This window comes from Lolium perenne, chromosome 5 (genome assembly GCF_019359855.2).
Source record: "Lolium perenne isolate Kyuss_39 chromosome 5, Kyuss_2.0, whole genome shotgun sequence".
Lineage (NCBI taxonomy): Eukaryota > Viridiplantae > Streptophyta > Magnoliopsida > Poales > Poaceae > Lolium > Lolium perenne.
This window is the reverse complement of record NC_067248.2, coordinates 29,751,508-29,772,909: the sequence shown is the minus strand read 5'-3', so window position 1 is coordinate 29,772,909 and position 21,402 is coordinate 29,751,508. Positions and strand designations below refer to the sequence as shown.

General features: G+C 41.9%; 1 long non-coding RNA gene across 1 annotated transcript; it reads right to left on the bottom strand.

Moving 5' to 3' along the window:
- Positions 1 to 15,128: 15,128 nt before the first annotated feature.
- Positions 15,129 to 20,880, bottom strand: LOC139830980 (uncharacterized). The gene is made up of 3 exons (XR_011744673.1): positions 19,711 to 20,880; positions 18,556 to 19,631; positions 15,129 to 17,129 (listed from the first exon to the last, which is right to left on the bottom strand). It is a non-coding gene; the product is annotated as an uncharacterized lncRNA (long non-coding RNA).
- Positions 20,881 to 21,402: the final 522 nt, after the last annotated feature.

Sequence of the window (21,402 nt, the reverse complement as noted above, 5' to 3'; positions counted from 1 at the left end):
CTTGTGGTGAAAATGTGGAGGATGGTCATATTATTTTACGTGAAGATGCTTCTAATATTGTTTCACATCCTAATAAGTCCAAGCAAGCTAGTGTTCCTATGCTATCTGTTAGAATTGGTGATCATTGTTATTATGGTTTATGTGATATTGGTGCAAGTATTAGTGCTATTCCTTATGAGCTTTACACGGAGATTATGCACGAAATTGGTTCTTGTGAACTTGAAGATATTGATGTGGTTATTCGGCTGGCTAATAGAGAAACTATTTCTCCAATTGGTATTGTTCGAGATGTGGAAGTCCTATGCGGTAAGATTAAATATCCTGCTGACTTTTTGGTACTTGGTTCTGCTGCTAGTAAATATTGTCCTATCATTTTTGGTAGACCTTTTCTAAATACTTGTGGAGCTATTATAGATTGCAAGAAAGAGAAAATTTTGACTAAATTTGCTGGTGAATCTTATGAGTTTAACTTCTCTAAATTTACCAAAACTCCTTATAAAGCTGATTTGCCTAATAATGATTTTAAAGTTGAACAGTGTGCATCTATTGTTCTTGCTCCTAATAATCATTTGCAGCAACATTTGGAGAATAGTGAGAGTGAAGTTTTTAGGGAAGAAAGAGATGAGCTTGATGAAATTTTCCTTCATCAACCTATTCTTAAGCATGATTTACCGGTGGAAGATCTGGGTACAACACCGCCACCAAAGGAAGATCCTGTCTTTGATTTAAAACCATTGCCTGATAATCTTAAATATGCTCATATTGATGATAAGTAAATATATCATGTTATTATTAGTTCTAAGCTTTCAGAGTTTGAAGAAGAAAGGCTATTGGAAATACTGAAGAAACACCGAGGAGCTATTGGCTACACTCTTGATGACTTGAAGGGGATTTCTCCCTCTATTTGCCAACACGCCATTAATATGGAAGATGATGCAAAGCCTGTTGTTGAACCTCAGCGTCGTCTAATTCCTAAGATGAAGGATGTGGTAAGAAATGAGGTATTAAGACTTCTTGAAGCTGGTATTATATATCCTATTGCTGATAGTAGATGGGTTAGTCCTGTGCATTGTGTTCCTAAGAAAGGAGGAATGACTGTTGTGCCTAATGATAATGATGAGCTCATACCTCAAAGAGTAGTTGTAGGGTATAGAATGTGCATTGATTATCGAAAAGTTAATAAAGTTACTAAGAAAGATCATTACCCTTTGCCTTTTATTGATCAAATGTTAGAAAGGTTATCTAAAAATACTCACTTTTGCTTTCTTGATGGTTATTCTGGGTTCTCACAAATTGCTGTTAAAACTAAGGATCAAGAGAAAACCACTTTCACTTGTCCCTATGGAACTTATGCTTATAGACGTATGCCTTTTGGTTTATGTAATGCTCCTGCTACTTTTCAAAGATGCATGTCTGCTATTTTTCATGGCTTTTGCGAGAGTATTGTAGAGGTATTCATGGATGATTTTTCTGTCCATGTGATTTCTTTTGATAATTGCTTGCGGAACCTTGATAAAGTTTTGCAGAGATGTGAAGAAACTAACCTTGTTCTTAATTGGGAGAAATGCCACTTTATGGTTAATGAAGGAATTGTATTGGGGCATAAAATTTCCGAGAGAGGTATTGAAGTTGATAGAGCTAAAGTTGAAGCAATTGAGAAGATGCCCTATCCTAGGGATGTTAAAGGTATTCGTAGTGTTCTTGGTCATGCTGGGTTTTATAGGAGGTTTATTAAAGATTTCTCCAAGATTTCAAAGCCTCTTACTAATCTTCTTCAAAAAGATGTACCTTTTGTTTTTGATGATGATTGTAAAGAAGCTTTTGAAACTATAAAGAAAGCCTTAACAACTGCTCCTATAGTTGAACCTCCTGATTGGAATTTACCATTTGAAATTATGTGTGATGCTAGTGATTTTGCTGTAGGCGCTGTTCTTGGACAGCGAGTAAACAAAAAACTGAATGTTATTCATTATGCTAGTAAAACTCTTGATGCTGCTCAAAGAAATTATGCTACTACTGAAAAGGAATTGTTAGCTGTAGTCTTTGATTGTGATAAGTTTAGATCTTATATTGTTGATTCAAAAGTTACTATACATACTGATCATGCTGCAATCAGATACCTTATGCAAAAGAAAGATGCTAAGCCAAGGCTTATTAGATGGGTACTTCTGTTGCAAGAATTTGATTTACATATTGTAGATAGGAAATGTGCTGATAATCCTGTTGTTGATAATTTGTCTAGATTGGAAAATATTGCTTATGATCCTGTTCCTGTTAATGATAGTTTTCCAAATGAACAATTGGCTGTAATAAAGGTGAGCTCGCGAGACAGTCCTTGGTATGCTGATTATGCTAACTTTATTGTTTCCAAGTACTTGCCTCCAACCTTTTCAGCTCAGCAAAGGAGGAAATTCTTTTATGATTTGAGGCATTATTTTTGGGATGACCCACACTTATATAAAGAAGGAGTGGATGGTATTCTGCGAAGATGTGTTCCCGAATATGAACAACAGGAGATATTGAGTAAATGTCATGGTAGTGCTTATGGAGGACATCACGCCGGAGATAGAACCGCGCAAAAGGTTCTACAATCAGGTTTTTATTGGCCGACTCTCTTCAAAGATGCAAGGAAGTTTATCTTATCTTGTGATGAATGTCAAAGGGTTGGTAATATCTCTAGACGCAATGAAATGCCTATGAATTATACTCTTGTTATTGAACCATTCGATTGTTGGGGATTTGACTTCATGGGACCTTTTCCCTCTTCAGAAGGTAACACTCATATACTTGTTGCTGTTGATTATGTTACTAAATGGGTGGAAGCCATACCTACAAAAAGTGCTGATGGTGAGACCTCTTTAAGAATGCTTTTAGATATTATTTTTCCTCGATTTGGAGTTCCTAGATATATTATGACTGATGGAGGTTCTCATTTTATTCATGGTGGTCTTAGAAAAACTCTTGCTAAATATGGTATTAATCATAGAATTGCTTCCGCTTATCATCCTCAAACTAGTGGGCAAGTAGAATTATCAAATAGAGAGATTAAATCTATCTTGGAAAAGACTGTTAATAAAACTAGAAAGAATTGGGCTAGTAAATTGAAAGATGCACTATGGGCTTATAGAACTGCTTATAAAAATCCCATGGGAATGTCACCTTATAAAATGGTTTATGGGAAAGCTTGTCATTTACCTTTAGAACTAGAGCACAAAGCTTATTGGGAAGTTAGAGAATTAAATAAAGATCCGAAACTTGCCGGTAATAAGAGGTTGTTGCAATTGAGTTCTCTAGATGAATGGAGAAGTGAAGCTTATGAAAATGCTAAACTCTTTAAAGAGAAAGTTAAAAAATGGCATGATAGAAGGATTATCAAAAGAGAATTTAATATTGGGGATAAAGTCCTATTGTATCGGTCTCGTCTCAGATTCTTTGCAGGGAAATTACTCTCGAAATGGGAAGGACCATATGTTGTTGAGGAGGTGTATCGTTCAGGAGCAATTAAAATTAGCTCTCTCCAAGGCAATGCCACGCAAGTGGTGAATGGACAAAGACTCAAGCATTATATCTCAGGTGATTCTTACAATATAGATGTTGATGTTATTCGAGTGGAATCACCGGAGGCTTTCATCAAAGGTCAAATTGGCAGTCCGCCAGAACTCGACTTTGAATAGGTAACAGTACTGGTAATAAAAAGTTCGCAATTTACTTTCCGAACAATGTTTTTGCTGTTTTTGGAAAATATGAAAAATTACGAGATCGAAATGGAGTGGAGGAGACGCACGAGGGCGTGCCCCCATAGGCCGGCGCGGCCAAGCCTTGGCCCGCGCCGCCCTATGAGCTGGCTGCCTCGTCGCCTCTTTCCGACTCTGGTTCGACCTGGTACTTTCCTTTTGACGTAAAAATTTCTGCTATATAATCCCCCGGACCCCTGGAGGTCCGTATATCGTTTTCTCGACGTGTTTTGTTTCGAGCTGTTTCTGCCAGGATTTGCTTTGGATCTAGAGCCATCATGTCTTCACCGGAAACTCCGAAGGACAGCTCCTGCAAGGACGTTGACAACTTGTACATGGAGGAGCTGAGGATGCACCCCAAGGAGTTGCTGCTCGTTGAGGGAGAACTGCAGATCAAGGATGTCCAGGGTCCTAAAGGAGAAGGAAGCATGGAAGACAGGATGGACAAGCTAGAACAAGAGGTCTTCAAATACAAGAAGATGGCTGAGCGTGAGGTGGATATCTTCCACAAGATTGTGTCTGAACTCATTGCTGAACACGAGAAGGAAACAGCAAAGCTATGGGGCGACATCCTCTCACTTCACGACACCACCAACAAACTCCAAGCTCAACTCTATGACGTTCAGAATCAGAACTGTGAGTATGAAAACAGGTTTAAACACATAAGCCATGCTGCTAGTTTCAGGATTCCCGAGACCAAGATGTCGTTTGTTGATGGAGAGCCTCTTCCTTGGAAGTCCGATGACGGGAATTCATCACCACCATCGCCGAAGGAGTAATTCATCATCGGTATTGGCATCCCCTTGGTTTGTTCCAAGCTTGGGGGAGTGCCGCGGTATCACATCATCACTACCTTTTACTTTTTATTATCAAGTAGTGTCATATCATGAGTAGGGAAGTTATCATATAAGATGGGTTGCAGTGTGGAAGTATCTCTCCTTTAGCTAGTTGTCTATGTATCCCTTGGTGTGAGTTATCGTTATGGAATATTAATGAGAAGTCTTATCATTTACATATTGCACATCTTATTTTAGTTTGCAATCCTTATTATATGATTGATCTTGTTATTAGTATTGGTATCACTTTGGGAGCATTGAATAAATCTATTTGGTTTTGGCAAACTTAGCATTGGTCAATAGCAACAACACTTTGAGGTTTAAGTAGAAAAGAGAAATACATGTATTTGTTTCATTGTCTTTCTTTCTTGTTAGCTCATAGCTTATTATTCTGAAGTTAAAACTGTTTGTGCTTGCAAGGAAGATGCATGATTGTTTCTATCACATGTATATTTGTTTGTTTCCCTCGACTCTTATGCTTGCTAATTAACCTTGCTAGCCAAAGACCTGTACTGAGAGGGAATACTTCTCGTGCATCCAAACCTTAACCCAAACCTATGTCATTTGTGTCCACCATAACTACCTACTACATGGTATTTCCTGCCATTCCAAGTAAATACTTCGTGTGATAACTTTAAATAATTCAAAATTTACTATCTCTTATTTGTGTCAATGTTTTATAGCTCATGAGGAAGTATGTGGTGTTTTATCTTTCAATCTTGTTGGGCAACTTTCACCAATGGACTAGTGGCTTCACCCGCTTATCCAATAATTTTGCAAAAAGAGCTGGCAATGGGATTCCCAGTCCCAAATTAACTAACCTAAATAGACACTCCTCCATGGTATGTGATTGATGGACGGCACCCGAAGGATTCGGTTAGCCATGGCTTGTGTAAGCAAAGGTTGGGGGGAGTGTCATCATAATAAAACTAAAATAAAAAGCACTCCTTCATGGTATGAGATTGTTGGCAGACACCCGAGGATTCGGTTAGCCATGGTTTGTGAAAGAAAGGTTGGAAGGAGTGCCACATAAAAATAAAATGGGAGCCGCTCTTTGAAGGTTTGTCTGGCAAGGGGGTTAGAGTACCCGCTATCAGTCGTTGACAACAACAAACACCTCTCAAAATGTTACTTTCATTCTCTTTATATGATTTCAAAACTGAAAAAGCTCTAGCACATGATTTAATCCATGCTTCCCTCTGCGAAGGGCCTGTCTTTTACTTTATCTTGAGTCAGTAAACCTATTTCCCTCCATCTCAAGCAAGCATTTGAGTAGTTGTGATCAAACCATTATATTGTGATTTGCTCCATCATGTCTTTTACTCTTCCCTGTTTAGTACAAGTTTTATCTAAATGAATATAGCTTTGCAAGTTATCAATGATCATGAGGAGACTATTATGATTGAGTATGCAAGTTGTGCCATATAAACTTTAACATGAGAGCGCTGCTCGATAGATAAGAATAACCTGTTAATTGTTCTCTGACCAAGAACGAAGTTTGCCATCACCAACTATGATTTCTTATGCACCTTTATTTGTGATTACCTTATACTTGTTTCAAGTTGAGTTATATGAGGAAGTTGTTTACTAGAATGTCTTGTGTGAATGAATATGATGCTTCTTGTCTGTATTTTATTTATCGACTCTTCACTCCATAAACATGTGGTCCTGTTTTGAGTTCGGTTTCGCTTGGGGACAAGCGAAGTCTAAGCTTGGGGGGAGTTGATACGTCCAATTTGCATCACTATTTTATATCATAATTTGCTGTTATTCATTGATATATTTCATATTTGGACATAATACTTATGTTATTTCATCTATTTTGCATGTTTCATGATTATTGGAGGATCGAGCACCGGAGCCAGGATTCTGCTGGAAAAAGCGCCGTCAGAATGCAATATTTCGGAAGATCAACAGTTGACGGAAATTATACGAAAAACCTTATTTTTCCAGAAGATGAAGTGAGCCAGAAGGGGGAGCTGAGGGGACCCGAGGTGGGCCCACCCCATAGGCCGGCGCGGCCCAAGGCCTGGCCGCGCCGCCCTGTGAGGAGGGGGCCCACAGCCCCCTCTCGCCTCCTTTTCTTCGCGTACGCCTTCATCCCGAAGACCTAAGCTCCAAAGGGTACCTCGCGAAGAGTTACAGCCGCCTCTGCGGGGCGGAGAACACCAGAGAGAAAAGAGCTCTCCGGCGGGCTGAGATCCGCCGGGGAAATTCCCTCCCGGAGGGGGAAATCGACGCCATCGTCACCGCCATCAAGTTGGACATCATCTCCATCACCATCATCATCATCTTCATCATCATCACCGCCGTCTCCACCGCTGCACATCGTCACCGCTGTAGCAATTTGGGTTTGATCTTGATTGTTTGATAGGGGAAACTCTCCCGGTATTGATTTCTACTTGTTATTGATGCTATTGAGTGAAACCGTTGAACCAAGGTTTATGTTCAGATTGTTATTCATCATCATATCACCTCTGATCATGTTCCATATGATGTCTCGTGAGTAGTTCGTTTAGTTCTTGAGGACATGGGTGAAGTCTAAATGTTAGTAGTGAAGTATGGTTGAGTAATATTCAATGTTATGATATTTAAGTTGTGGTGTTATTCTTCTAGTGGTGTCGTGTGAACGTCGACTACATGACACTTCACCTTTATGGGCCTAGGGGAATGCATCTTGTACTCGTTTGCCGATTGCGGGGTTGCCGGAGTGACAGAAACCTAAACCCCCGTTGGTATATCGATGCAGGAGGGATAGCAGGATCTCAGAGTTTAAGGCTGTGGTTAGATTTATCTTAATTACTTTCTTGTAGTTGCGGATGCTTGCAAGGGGTATAATCACAAGTATGTATTAGTCCTAGGAAGGGCGGTACATTAGCACAGGTTCACCCACACAACACTTATCAAAATAATGAAGATTAATCAGCCGTATGTAGCGAAAGCACTAGACTAAAATCCCGTGTGTCCTCGAGAACGTTTGGTCATTATAAGTAAACAAACCGGCTTGTCCTTTGTGCTAAAAAGGATTGGGCCACTCGCTGCAATTGTTACTCTCGCACTTTACTTACTCGTACTTTATTCATCTGCTACATCAAAACCCCCTGAATACTTGTCTGTGAGCATTTACAGCGAATCCTTCATCGAAACTGCTTGTCAACACCTTCTGCTCCTCGTTGGGATCGACATTCTTACTTATCGAAGATACTGCGATACACCCCCTATACTTGTGGGTCATCACCTACCTACTACATGGTATTTCTCCGCCATTCCAAAGTAAATTGCTTGAGTGCTACCTTTAAAATTTCCATTCTTCACCTTTGCAATATATAGCTCATGGGACAAATAGCCTAAAAACTATTGTGGTATTGAATATGTACTTATGCACTTTATCTCTTATTAAGTTGCTTGTTGTGCGATAACCATGTTCCTGGGGACGCCATCAACTACTCTTTGTTGAATATCATGTGAGTTGCTATGCATGTTCGTCTTGTCTGAAGTAAGGGAGATCTACCACTAAAATGGTTAGAGCATTGCATAATGTTAGAGAAGAACATTGGGCCGCTAACTAAAGCCATGATCCATGGTGGAAGTTTCAGTTTTGGACAAATATCCTCAATCTCATATGAGAAAATTAATTGTTGTTGAATGCTTATGCATAAAAGAGGAGTCCATTATCTGTTGTCTATGTTGTCCCGGTATGGATGTCTAAGTTGAGAATAATCAATAGCGAGAAATCCAATGCGAGCTTTCTCCTTAGACCTTTGTACAAGCGGCATAGAGGTACCCCTTTGTGACACTTGGTTGAAACATGTGCATTGCGATGATAATCCAGGTAATCCGAGCTAATTAGGACAAGGTGCAGGCACTATTAGTATACTATGCATGAGGCTTGCAACTTGTAAGATATAATTTACATAACACATATGCTTTATTACTACCGTTGACAAAATTGTTTCTTGTTTTCAAAACCAAAGCTCTAGCACAAATATAGCAATCGATGCTTTCCTCTTTGAAGGACCATTCTTTTACTTTTATGTTGAGTCAGTTCACCTATCTCTCTCCACCTCAAGAAGCAAACACTTGTGTGAATTGTGCATTGATTCCTACATACTTGCATATTGCACTTGTTATATTACTCTATGTTGACAATATCCATGAGATATACATGTTACAAGTTGAAAGCAACCACTGAAACTTAATCTTCCTTTGTGTTGCTTCAATGCCTTTACTTTGAATTATTGCTTTATGAGTTAACTCTTATGCAAGACTTATTGATGCTTGTCTTGAAGTACTATTCATGAAAAGTCTTTGCTATATGATTCATTTGTTTACTCATATCATTTACATTGTTTTGATCGCTGCATTCATTACATATGCTTACAATAGTATGATCAAGGTTATGATGGCATGTCACTCCAGAAATTATCTTTGTTATCGTTTACCTGCTCGGGACGAGCAGAAACTAAGCTTGGGGATGCTGATACGTCTCCGACGTATCGATAATTTCTTATGTTCCATGCCACATTATTGATGATATCTACATGTTTTATGCATACTTTATGTCATATTTATGCATTTTCCGGCACTAACCTATTAACGAGATGCCGAAGAGCCGATTCTTGTTTTCTGCTGTTTTTGGTTTCAGAAATCCTAGTAAGAAAATATTCTCGGAATTGGACGAAATCAACGCCCAGGGGCCTATTTTCACACGAAGCTTCCAGAAGACCGAAGGGAAGACGAAGTGGGGCCACGGGGCGCCGCCACACTAGGGCGGCGCGGCCTAGAGGGGGCCCGCGCGGCCCTAGCGTGTGGGGCCCTCGTGACGCCTCCTGACCTGCCCTTCCGCCTACATATAGTCTTCGTCGCGAAACCCCCAGTACCGAGAGCCACGATACGGAAAACCTTCCAGAGACGCCGCCGCCGCCAATCCCATCTCGGGGGATTCAGGAGATCGCCTCCGGCACCCTGCCGGAGAGGGGATTCATCTCCCGGAGGACTCTACACCGCCATGGTCGCCTCCGGAGTGATGAGTGAGTAGTTCACCCCCGGACTATGGGTCCATAGCAGTAGCTAGATGGTTGTCTTCTCCTCATTATGCTTCATTGTCGGATCTTGTGAGCTGACTAACATGATCAAGATCATCTATTTGTAATGATATATGTTGTGTTTGTTGGGATCCGATGGATAGAGAATACTATGTTATGTTGATTATCAATCTATGTGTTGTTTATGATCTTGCATGCTCTCCGTTACTAGTAGATGCTTTGGCCAAGTTGATGCTTGTAACTCCAAGAGGGAGTACTTATGCTCGATAGTGGGTTCATGTCTCCGCGAATCTGGGGGAGTGACAGAAACCCCTAAGGTTATGGATGTACTGTTGCCACTAGGGATAAAACATTGATGCTATGTCCGAGGATGTAGTTATTGATTACATTACGCACCATACTTAATGCAATTGTCTGTTGTTTGCAACTTAATACTGGAAGGGGTTCGGATGATAACCTGAAGGTGGACTTTTTAGGCATAGATGCATGCTGGATAGCGGTCTATGTACTTTGTCGTAATGCCCAATTAAATCTCATAATACTCATCATATCATGTATGTGCATTGTCATGCCCTCTTTATTTGTCAATTGCCCAACTGTAATTTGTTCACCCAACATGCTATTTATCTTATGGGAGAGACACCTCTAGTGAACTGTGGACCCCGGTCCTAATCTTTTACATCGATACAGTCTACTGCAATACTTGTTCTACTGTTCTCTGCAAACAATCATCATCCACACTATACATCTAATCCTTTGTTACAGCAAGCCGGTGAGATTGACAACCCCACTGTTTCGTTGGGGCAAAGTACTTTGGTTGTGTTGTGCAGGTTCCACGTTGGCGCCGGAATCCCTGGTGTTGCGCCGCACTACATCTCGCCGCCATCAACCTTCAACGTGCTTCTTGACTCCTACTGGTTCGATAAACCTTGGTTTCTAACTGAGGGAAACTTACTGCTGTACGCATCACACCTTCCACTTGGGGTTCCCAACGGTCGCGTGCTGTACGCGTGTCAGGCCGCTCTTCAGATCAGCCAGATACTTGGAGCAATTACGCTTCCAGTGTCCCTTCTCCTTGCAGTAATAGCACTCAGCATCAGGTTTAGGGTCGTTCTTAGGTTTCATAGGAGGCGTGGCAGCTTTCTTGCCACCCTTCTTGAATTTTCCCTTAGACTTGCCCTGTTTCTTGAAACTGGTGGTCTTGTTGACCATCAACACTTGGTGCTCTTTCTTGATCTCAATCTCAGCAGCTTTTAGCATGCCAAAAAGTTCTTGTAACTAGGTGGCAGTGATTGAAGGACACGATTAATCCCCAGTCTGTTAGGAATCACTATTCCCAAGTCACTGAGTTTCTTCGCATGCCCGGTCATAACAAGCATGTGCTCACTAACGAAGCTGCCTTCTTCCATCATGCACCTGAAGAAGTGTTTCGATGCTTCATAGCATTCCACGGCCGCATGAGTTTCAAATATAGCTTTCAGCTCATTGACCAACTCATGAGGATCGTGGTGCTCAAAACGTTTTTGAAGATCGGCTTCCAGACTGCACAGGATGGCACACTGTACTTGAGAGTACCGAGCTTTCCGAGTCGCGTAAATGTTCTTTACTTCATCGGTTTCAGTTTCTGCAGGAGGGTCACCTAGCGGTGCATCAAGCACATATTGCAGGTTTCCACCAGCGAGGAAGATCCTCACATGATAGAACCAGTCGGTGAAGTTGCTACCGTTGCTCTTAAGCTTTTCTTTCTCTAGGAACTGGTTAAAATTGATTGGGGACGCCATATCTACAACATATATTTGCAATAGTTTAGACTAAGTTTATGAAAAATTGAGTTCAAATTTTAATTCAACATAATTAAAAATCTAGGTGAACTCCCACTCAAAACAATATCCCTCGAATTGTCTTAGTGATCACACGAACCAAATCCACCACACCTAAGTCCGATCATCACGAGACAAGATGTAATTTTAATGGCGAACACTCAAAGTGTTCATCATATCAATCATATGATTCATGCTCTAACTTTCGGTATCACGTGTTCCGAGACCATGTCTGTACATACTAGGCTCGTCAAGGCCACCTTAGTATCCGCATGTGCAAAACTGGCTTGCACCCGTTGTATGCACTTGTTGATTCTATCACACCCGATCATCACGGGATGCTTCGAAACGACAAGTCTTGGCAACGGTGCTACTAAGGATAAACACTTTATTATCTTGATATTTTAGTGAGGGATCATCTTATAATGCTACCGTCGCGATCTAAGCAAAATAAGATGCATAAAAGGATTAACATCACATGCAGTTCATATGTGATATGATATGGCCCTTTTGTCTTTGCGCCTTTGATCTTCATCTCCAAAGCACGGACATGATCTCCATCATCTTCGGGCATGATCTCCATCATCATCGGCGTAGCGTCAAGGTCCATGGCGCCGTCTTCATGGTTGTTCACCTCATGTAGCAACTATTACAACTACTTTGAAATACTACTCAACATGAAATTTAAAGACGACCATAAGGCTCCTGCCGGTTGCCACAATACAATAATGATCATCTCATACATATTCATCATCACATTATGGCCATATCACATCACCAAACCCTGCAAAAACAAGTTAGACGTCTCTAATTTGGTTTGCATATTTTACGTGGTTTAGGGTTTTCGAGAGAGATCTAATCTACCTACGAACATGAACCACAACGGTGATACTAGTGTTGTCAATAGAAGAGTAAATTGAATCTTCACTATAGTAGGAGAGACAGGCACCCGCAAAGCCTCTTATGCAATACAAGTTGCATGTCGAACGAGGAACAAGTCTCATGAACGCGGTCATCTAAAGTTAGTCCGAGCCGCTTCATCCCACTATGCCACAAAGATGCAAAGTACCCAAACTAAATACAACAAAAGCATCAACGCCCACAAAACCATTGTGTTCTACTCGTGCAACCATCTATGCATAAACCTGGCTCTGATACCACTGTAGGGATTCGTTGCATAGAAAACAAAAATTTTCCTACCGCGAGAACGCAATCCAAGCCAAGATGCAATCTAGAAGACGGGAGCAACGAGGGGATGATCGAAACTCACCCTTGAAGATTTCCAAAGCCTACAAGAGGAGGCTCTTGTTGCTGCGGTAGACGATCACTTGCCGCTTGCAAAAGCGTGTAGAAGATCTTGATCACGGTGCCACGATCGGGCAGCACCTCCGTACTCGGTCACACGTTCGGTGTTGATGAAGATGACGTCCTTCTCCCCGTTCCAGCGGGCAGCGGAAGTAGTAGCTCATCCTTGAATCCGGCAGCACGACGACGTGGTGGCGGTGGCGATGGAGAACTCCGGCGGAGCTTCGCTAAGCGTGCGGGAGAGGTGGAGGAGAGGGGGGCGGCTAGGGTTTGGGAGAGGGGGTGGCCGGCCTCAAGGGGTGCGGCCAGCTTGTGGCTTTGTGGTGGCCGGCCCCCTCCCCTATTCCCCTCATTATATAGGTGGAACCCCAAGTGTTGGACTACAAGTCTTCGAATAAGACCCCAACTCAAGAACCTTCCATGTAGTAGGGAAACCTACCCAAGGTGGGACTCCCACCCAAGTGGGATTCCCACCCTTCCATGAAGGTGGGTGGCCGGCCCCCTTAGGTGGAGTCCACCTTGGACTCCCCCCACTAGGGTTGGCTGGCCATGGGGGGTGGAGTCCCACCGGGACTCCTTCCTTAGTGATTCCTTCCGGACTTTTCTAGAACCTTCTAGAACCTTCCGTAAAACCACCGGATCATTTTCAAACTTATAAAATGACTTCCTATATATGAATCTTATTCTCCGGACCATTCTGGAACTTCTCGTGATGTCCGGGATCCCATCCGAGACTTCGAACTCCATTCCATATTCAAGTTCTACTATTACAACATCAAACCTTAAGTGTGTCACCCTACGGTTCGCGAACTATGTGGACATGGGTGAGAACTCTCTCCGACCAATAACCAATAGCGGGATCCGGAGATCCATAATGGCTCCCACATATTCAACGATGACTTAGTGATCGAATGAACCATTCACATACGATACCAATTCCCTTTGTCACGCGATATTTTACTTGTCCGAGGTTTGATCATCGGTATCACTCTATACCTTGTTCAACCTCGTCTCCTGACAAGTACTCTTTACTCGTACCGTGGTATGTGGTCTCTTATGAACTTATTCATATGCTTGCAAGACATTAGACGACATTCCACCGAGAGGGCCCAGAGTATATCTATCTGTCATCGGGATGGACAAATCACACTGTTGATCCATATGCCTCAACTCATACTTTCCGGATACTTAATCCCACCTTTATAACCACACATTTACGCAGTGGCGTTTGATGTAATCAAAGTACCTTTCCGGTATAAGTGATTTACATGATCTCATGGTCGAAAGGACTAGGTAACTATGTATCGAAAGCTTATAGCAAATAACTTAATGACGTGATCTTATGCTACGCTTAATTGGGTGTGTCCATTACATCATTCACATAATGATATAACCTTGTTATTAATAACATCCAATGTTCATGATTATGAAACTAATCATCTATTAATCAACAAGCTAGTTAAGAGGCATAATAGGGACTCTTTGTTGTTTACATATCACACATGTATCAATGTTTTGGTTAATACAATTATAGCATGGTATATAAACATTTATCATAAACATAAAGATATATAATAACCACTTTTATTATTGCCTCTTGGGCATATCTCCAACAGAGGGCAGACTGGCGCCGCCGTCGGGATATCACCGAGCGGGAGCTAGTCAAGCCCAATACGACTTGGGGCGACGATGATGATCGATAGGACAACATTTGGACAGAGACCACCTCCGACGACGAGTAGAACTAGGAGATAGTAGTCTTTGTCTATTTTAAATGTATTTTCAATGTTTTTTTAGATCTTACTAGGAGGCATTGGCGCGGCGGCACGCCGCGCCCGTGTGCATATAATATCTGAACAATGATGGCAGAGTTGTGTGTAGACTGATTTTTCTGTGAAGTTTGAAGTGGCGTGGCACATAATATGAAAAGCAACATCGATGTAGTTTGTAACAGTAGCATATGTATGTACAATACATTACACAGTGGAGGCCAAGCAGATAACTTAATCAAGCATTCCGGTCTGGAACATTATACCTCATGTAGTATAGGAGGACATGTACAAACATGAAAAGCTCAAAAGAATGCAAAAGGTAAACTGCTTTCATTCCCATAATCAATTCGAAGCATAGATTGTATACAGTTTGACGGGCATAAGCTGAAAAATATATGCATGGCTTATAATCTGTAGTTGTAAGAACCCCGTGACAGCACACAAAAAAATGTCCTATGTCAGTTACCCTTAAGTGCATCTTCAATGGTTTGTGTGGTTGTAGATTAGAAGGGCTCCAAGGCCGGAATTGATCTGGACAGTTATTAAAAATGAGCTAATCTAGGTATTCCAGTACTGTGCAAGACCAAGCTGGTCACCAACTGAAAGGTACTGTCATGTCTGCGTGTTCGAAACTAATGAACTCTAATAGTCTGAATTCTACTTCCAGTGTGCTCACTATTACTAAAGCTTTTCTTTGGTTGCCTGATGGATAAATGAACAACTATCGCACTATAACATTCTGAATTCTACTTCCAGTATGCTCATTGTACTAAAGCTTCTCTTTGGCAGCCTGATGAATAAATGAACACCGACGAGTTGTAAAAACAAATTACACAAAGACGATGGATCATCACTAAGTAAACTAATCGAATTGGTAAACAGCAATATAAGAACAGGAAGTAGAGAGGGCAGCCTTAAGATGGTCTTCAACACATTGACCAAAAAATACAAAAAACAAAGAAATCTAAGGGGCTGCATTAGCTAATTTAGAATAATCACACTACTTATAGACCCCTGTGAGCTCTTATGATATTTCCTTGATGGTATACTAATACTGATGAGTAACATGAATGAAACAAAAATCAACAATGGTCTATTAGAACGGATACGATGGTGTGTCAATGGTTATATCTAGCTAAGCTCAAAAGATCTAGAACATAGTATATTTGGGTGTACGTAGTCCCAAAGTGTAGTTGTATCACATCATAGATCAGATCTTAACTTTCTGATATTCTCTTTTTTTTTTCGAGAGCACGCGCAAAGCGTGCCTTATCTTTATAGAAGAGAAGTGAGTATCAAATTACAAGAATAGCACCGTGGCGCTGCTAACACACACACGCCACCCTCCCTCCGCCTAGGCCTACTCTCTCGCTATATCTAGCCTCCCTCCTCTCTTGGCACTCTCCCAAAGGTGGAAATCTTGTCTGATGAGTACCGCAATTTGGTCCACCGTCTTCTGCTCCCTCTCGTTTCCGAAAGCCCTAGCGTTTCGCTGCTTCCATAGCGTCCATGTCGTGCTTATGACCAAGGAGTCGAAGCGCTTCCTGTCAGTCCTCCTCACACGTTTGCGGGCCTCCGTCCACCATCTCTCTAGATTGCCTGAGACCCCAGGGTCGGCAATCTGTAGCTCTGCGCTTTGCAACACCTTGCACCAGACCTGTTCCTACAATTGCAGCAAATTGCATCTCTAGATATTCTCTTTTCATTGCAGCAAATTGCAGATTCTATAATCCGGAAGCACAACCTGCTCCTACAAAAGCAGTATGTAGATGCACATCCAAACGCCGCCAACGATTTGCAACAGGCACCGCACTATTAGTTTTCAACTGTCTACAATTTGGCTTACAGACAATTGATATTTGGTTGTGCGGACATCACCTGTCTACCGCCTGCATGGAACTTGCAGCAATGCCAGTTTCGTTCAGCAGCCAAGCTGGACCTAAAAAAAGGCACAGGAAAACCAGAATCAGTAAAATCAAAATTAGAGAGAAACTCATTGAACCAAATCAGATCGAGATGCCATGAAAGAAGAAAAATATGGCACATGAAGAGAGGGAAAAAGGAGGCATCCCATCAGTTCTCCTCCCGGCGATGGAATTCATGGGTCCGCCCCAACTGGGAGCTCCCAGCGCGCCGGCCATGGAGGGCCTCTTCGTCGCCAACGGCGGACGTTGCGGCCAGAAAACATCAGGCCGCCCTCCAGCGGTGAGAGGCGTCACCCGGCGGTGGAATTCATGGGCAGACTCAGGCCCATCTGGGCGCTCCCCGCCGTGCCGGCTATGGCGGGCCTCTTCGTCGGCCACGACGACGGAGCGTGTGAGGCAGGGGTAAAAGGAGAGAGTGGAAGAGTGAAGCCTAGAAGGAGGCGTGCACGTTGGACTGGGCGTTCACTTGGAAGCCAGCAGATGGATTTTTTGCGAGAGACAACATGGTGGAAGATGAATCTGGAGAGATAAGCGGTGATCGGTGGGGTCCAGCCAGTGATGTTTCTAGTTTGCACACGAGAGAAATATCTGGTAACTTAATCGCACGTAACTGAGGGGAAAAGTCTACCATCAACGTAAAAGTGGAAGCAATCGGCAGAGTATGCCTAAATAACCGGCAACCGGAAGGAAACCTGCCATAAAAAATAAGAAAAAAGGAAAAAACGAATGGTAAGAGTCCACCGACCGTAAAACTGGACATGTGTCACCAAACGGCTAAAGCCTCTATCGTGAAAATAGCAAATCAACAGTAACCAAATCTCTCAGGGATCACCGATGTGTTTAACTTTTATATAGTGTATAATATAATATTAAGACTATGTAATGTTAAAATGTGTTTCTGGTGCTGTAAAATAATGCTTCCGCTGCGGGCACTTTTCCAGTGAGCCGCGTGTGCTGCGAAATAGCGCCTACGGTGGAGGAGAATTTGGCACAACGCACACTAAGCGTTTGTAGCGCGCGCGAAGCACGTTTTGCAGCGCCAAAATATTGCGCCTCTATTGGAGATGCTCTTAGATGGGGTCATCTTCAGTGCTTTTGAGCCCTGGTTTGAATGTAGTGGTCAAACACCAATACACCATCAAGCTGAAGATCTCCACCAACTACTTCTGTAAGGTCATTCCGAAGGAGGAAGATGGCAAGATTGTTATGGACGCGGGCTGGTCAGAGTTTATCAAAACACATGACTTGAAGATAGGATACTTCACGGTATTCAAGAAAATATACACTATATTCTTGAAGGTGATCCTATTTGATCATAACAATTGCAAAAGTGTGATCAAGTATAGTAATAATATGGATTATGACTCTATTAAGATGGTGGATGTTCGGTTCTAAACTGTTTTGTAAAGAGGTGTCCAATAAGTATATATTCCACTCTATTTAACGATGCATTTGTGGTCAACATGATGCTCTTATATATGCATGTGGCTCCTCCACACACAATATGGAGGTATTATTGGAGGTGACAATTTGGCTCATATGAGCAAATGCTCTCATTATATAAAATAATTAAAAAACAATTTTAAAAATGTTAAAAAAATTATGATATAAATTTTTTGGTGTACATCGTGACATTCTATGTTAGTGCACAAATTTTCGTGGAGAAACAACATTTCATATGGCGTGTACAAAAAAGACAAAAAAAATATCCTGTACGTAGTCGTGTTATAGCATCAAAACTTGTCTTTTTTACAGGAGCCACAATTGTTTTTAGTTTTTTTTTGAAAACTTGTGTACCAACATAAAATGTCTAGATGTACATATAAAAATTTAATTTAGAATTTTTTGACACTTTGAAATGTGCATTCACATAATGGGAGCATATGCTCCTATGAGTCAAAGTGCATTTCCCGGTATTATTATGTTAAACTTAAAAGGAATATGCCCGAGAGGTAATACTAAAGCGGTTATTATATTATTCCATGTTTATGATAGATGTTTATTTTTCATGCTAGAATTGTATTAACCGGAAACGTTAATACATGTGCATCTAATAAATAAATAAGAGTTCCTAGTAAAGCATATCGTTTAACTAGCTCATTGTGTGGTTGTCCTTACCGAGGTCGTCGTGAAGGTTGGAAGCCATGTTTTGCCCCTAGAGTTTGGCACCTCTTTGGGTTCTTCGTGAGTACCTTGTTCCTTGGGACATGAATTTCCGACAAAAAATAATTCAAACAAAGAAACATTTATTATCATATGAGACTCATTTTCCTTATCATCGTCAACGTTAACAAGGCGGTATCGTAAGAAAAAGTCGAGTAGCTAGAAATCTCGTGTAAAAAATCCAAGAAACAAAACGTCCATTATGTAGAGAGGCTGATATCAGGAACCAATCATCCAACAAAATAAACATCTCGATTAGGGAACGACAAGCAGGTAGAAACATAGGGCATGACCAGAAAAAAGACAGCTAGAGATGCTGCCGGCGCACCTGAGAAATCCTCATATGCCACGTGTGTGGTGACCATGCACAACGTTTTTCCCGAATCCATTGCGCTAGATGGACTCAATAATGAGAAAAAAGTTGTGCGATCTACCACAAAAAGTGGAAAAATCGTCAGGATGAATCATCATCAACCACCGTCGACTCTCAACTTCATCGCCTGTGGCAACTTTTTTTATGGTGGTAATAGGCAGGAGGTGCAGATGGAAAAACGACCTAATCCAATATGGGTATACATCATCGATCTTCACGTGAAGCTCGTGTGGTCACTTATAAAACTCGATACTTCTATCTTGCCCGGTCGGCTTCGCTTCTCATTCATCGCCATCAACCTCTTTCTATTCTCTTCGTTGTTTACACCGGACTGAAGATACATATCATGACCCAAGCGGACCTATGCACACACACTCGATGGTCGTATATTTGCAATTCAAAGGTAGTCATCGGCACAATCATCTGAGATGCCAGGCTGCATTCCTCCAGCGAGCAATATAGTGAGCATTGGCCCCACAAGCTTCTATAGTTATCACAAAAAAGATATCAACACATTCGGTAGTGTCTACAAAATAGATGTGACGGATATGTTGGTGCCTCGGTAAACTTATGTCGCATGAGCATGTTGCGGCCGAGTATGCGGTTCCGAGGGATGCACAGCCGGCCAACATTGGATCGTCGCCACTTCTTCGTGTTCCTATCACCGAACACATTCATAGTGAGCACCACCACCATTTGCTCGATATCATCATTGATCAACTCCTCTATATACTCACCGGCCGAGGACGACGAGTCTTCGGAAACAATTTGGGCGCCCGAACTCAAGCTTGAGCTCATATGCACTTATGCCCAAACATCCTAATAAATATCAAATAGTCCACAAAAGACTAGCGAACATCTACCGCGCCTCAATGAAATTCGTCACCCCCATCATTTGCGGTCGTCATTAGGTAGTGACTGGAGTTCGGGGTAGTCCAATGAGGGTTTTTTTTAGCCGATATAGTAGAAGTGGGACTTGGCGTGACAATTTCAGAAATTCGTCTCTGGCAAAGATGAAACTCTGGTCGTTGGGGTGCACCACTCAACCCAAACCACAAGACTATGCCCACGTCGTCCACTCGTGCATATATATCCTTGTAAGAAAAGAATAAGGAAAGTAGTTCATGGATGGATGAAAGTAGCTAGCTTCCTACACGTGGATGATGTATGCATGGATGGAGAAGGCATCTTAAGTCACGATGGCATGTACTTGTACACGTACACTCCGTATGGTACATTGGTACTATAGTACAAGAACAGTGCTAAGTAGCTTCTAACATTGTAACAAGTTTTATGAAGATGAACAATGCTTGATTGTGAAGCTTGCTAGCTTCCCTTGGTTGTGTGTGCTGCCATGTATAATCGTTGAGTTGGTATAAAGAGAAGAAATACAAATTGTAGAATCAATCCTCGTATCAACTATTGTGTTTATACACATGGACCACAAAACAATAAAGATCTACCAATGCAACCAACCAGCACAAAACATCAATCTCCAAGCTAGATCATCAAATTAGAGTGGCTAAATAAACTATACCGTGTCATCATATATATAAGCTGAAGTCTAAACAAACTGATCTAAGTTATCAAAGCTAACACATCTAAGCTATAATTATTAGGGTTCAATGTTACTCATAGCGATCTGACAGACGGAAGAGGAAGACGTCATGTCGGCGATGTGGAGAAAGATGACTTGACACGGCGGGGCTCCACCGGCCAGAGAATTAAGATGGCCACTTACCTGTTAATCGGTGAAGAAGCTTCCCTAGAAGAAGAACTCAAATGAGAAAAAACGGTGGCGCAGATTTAGCTGCGAGGCAGAGCGAATCCGCAGGTGGTGGCTGAATTCCTCCCGTGATAATTTTGTGAACGGGCGCAAGCTCTTGCAATCCCTGCGAGCTCGAAATTTTCCCAGCGAGCGCGATAAGAGATTGTCCAAAAACGGCCGAGTTAACCGTGGCTCCTCGTATAGGCTCCAAACTATTTTAAGGAAGGTACGATGCAGGAAAACTTTTTCACATGGACAATGAGAAACGGCTTCACGAGCAGCCAACCAAAGTACCAAACCCAAGAGATTGAACCAGCACTAATTCTGCGTAAAGAAGTTGCTGGATATAGAATTCATCTGGAGCTTGTTTGGTGGCCTAGAGACCTTTGGCTTGTATCGGGTTACTAATTTTTGGCTCGTTTGGTTGACTAGGCTTTTCCATATTGTTGCATTACATGATTCTTAAAGCACCTTCGGAATAGGCTATGAAACAACGCCTGAATCGACCGTTTCCACCATGCATGTCCCGTTCTTTTTACTCCTCTGCTCGATGGATGCAACCTCTGCATCTGAACTAGCTTAAGCTTAATCCCTTACACTACTCCACATTTTCTCTCTTCAAATCAACACAACCATACTCTGAATCAAAATAAGTTGTACA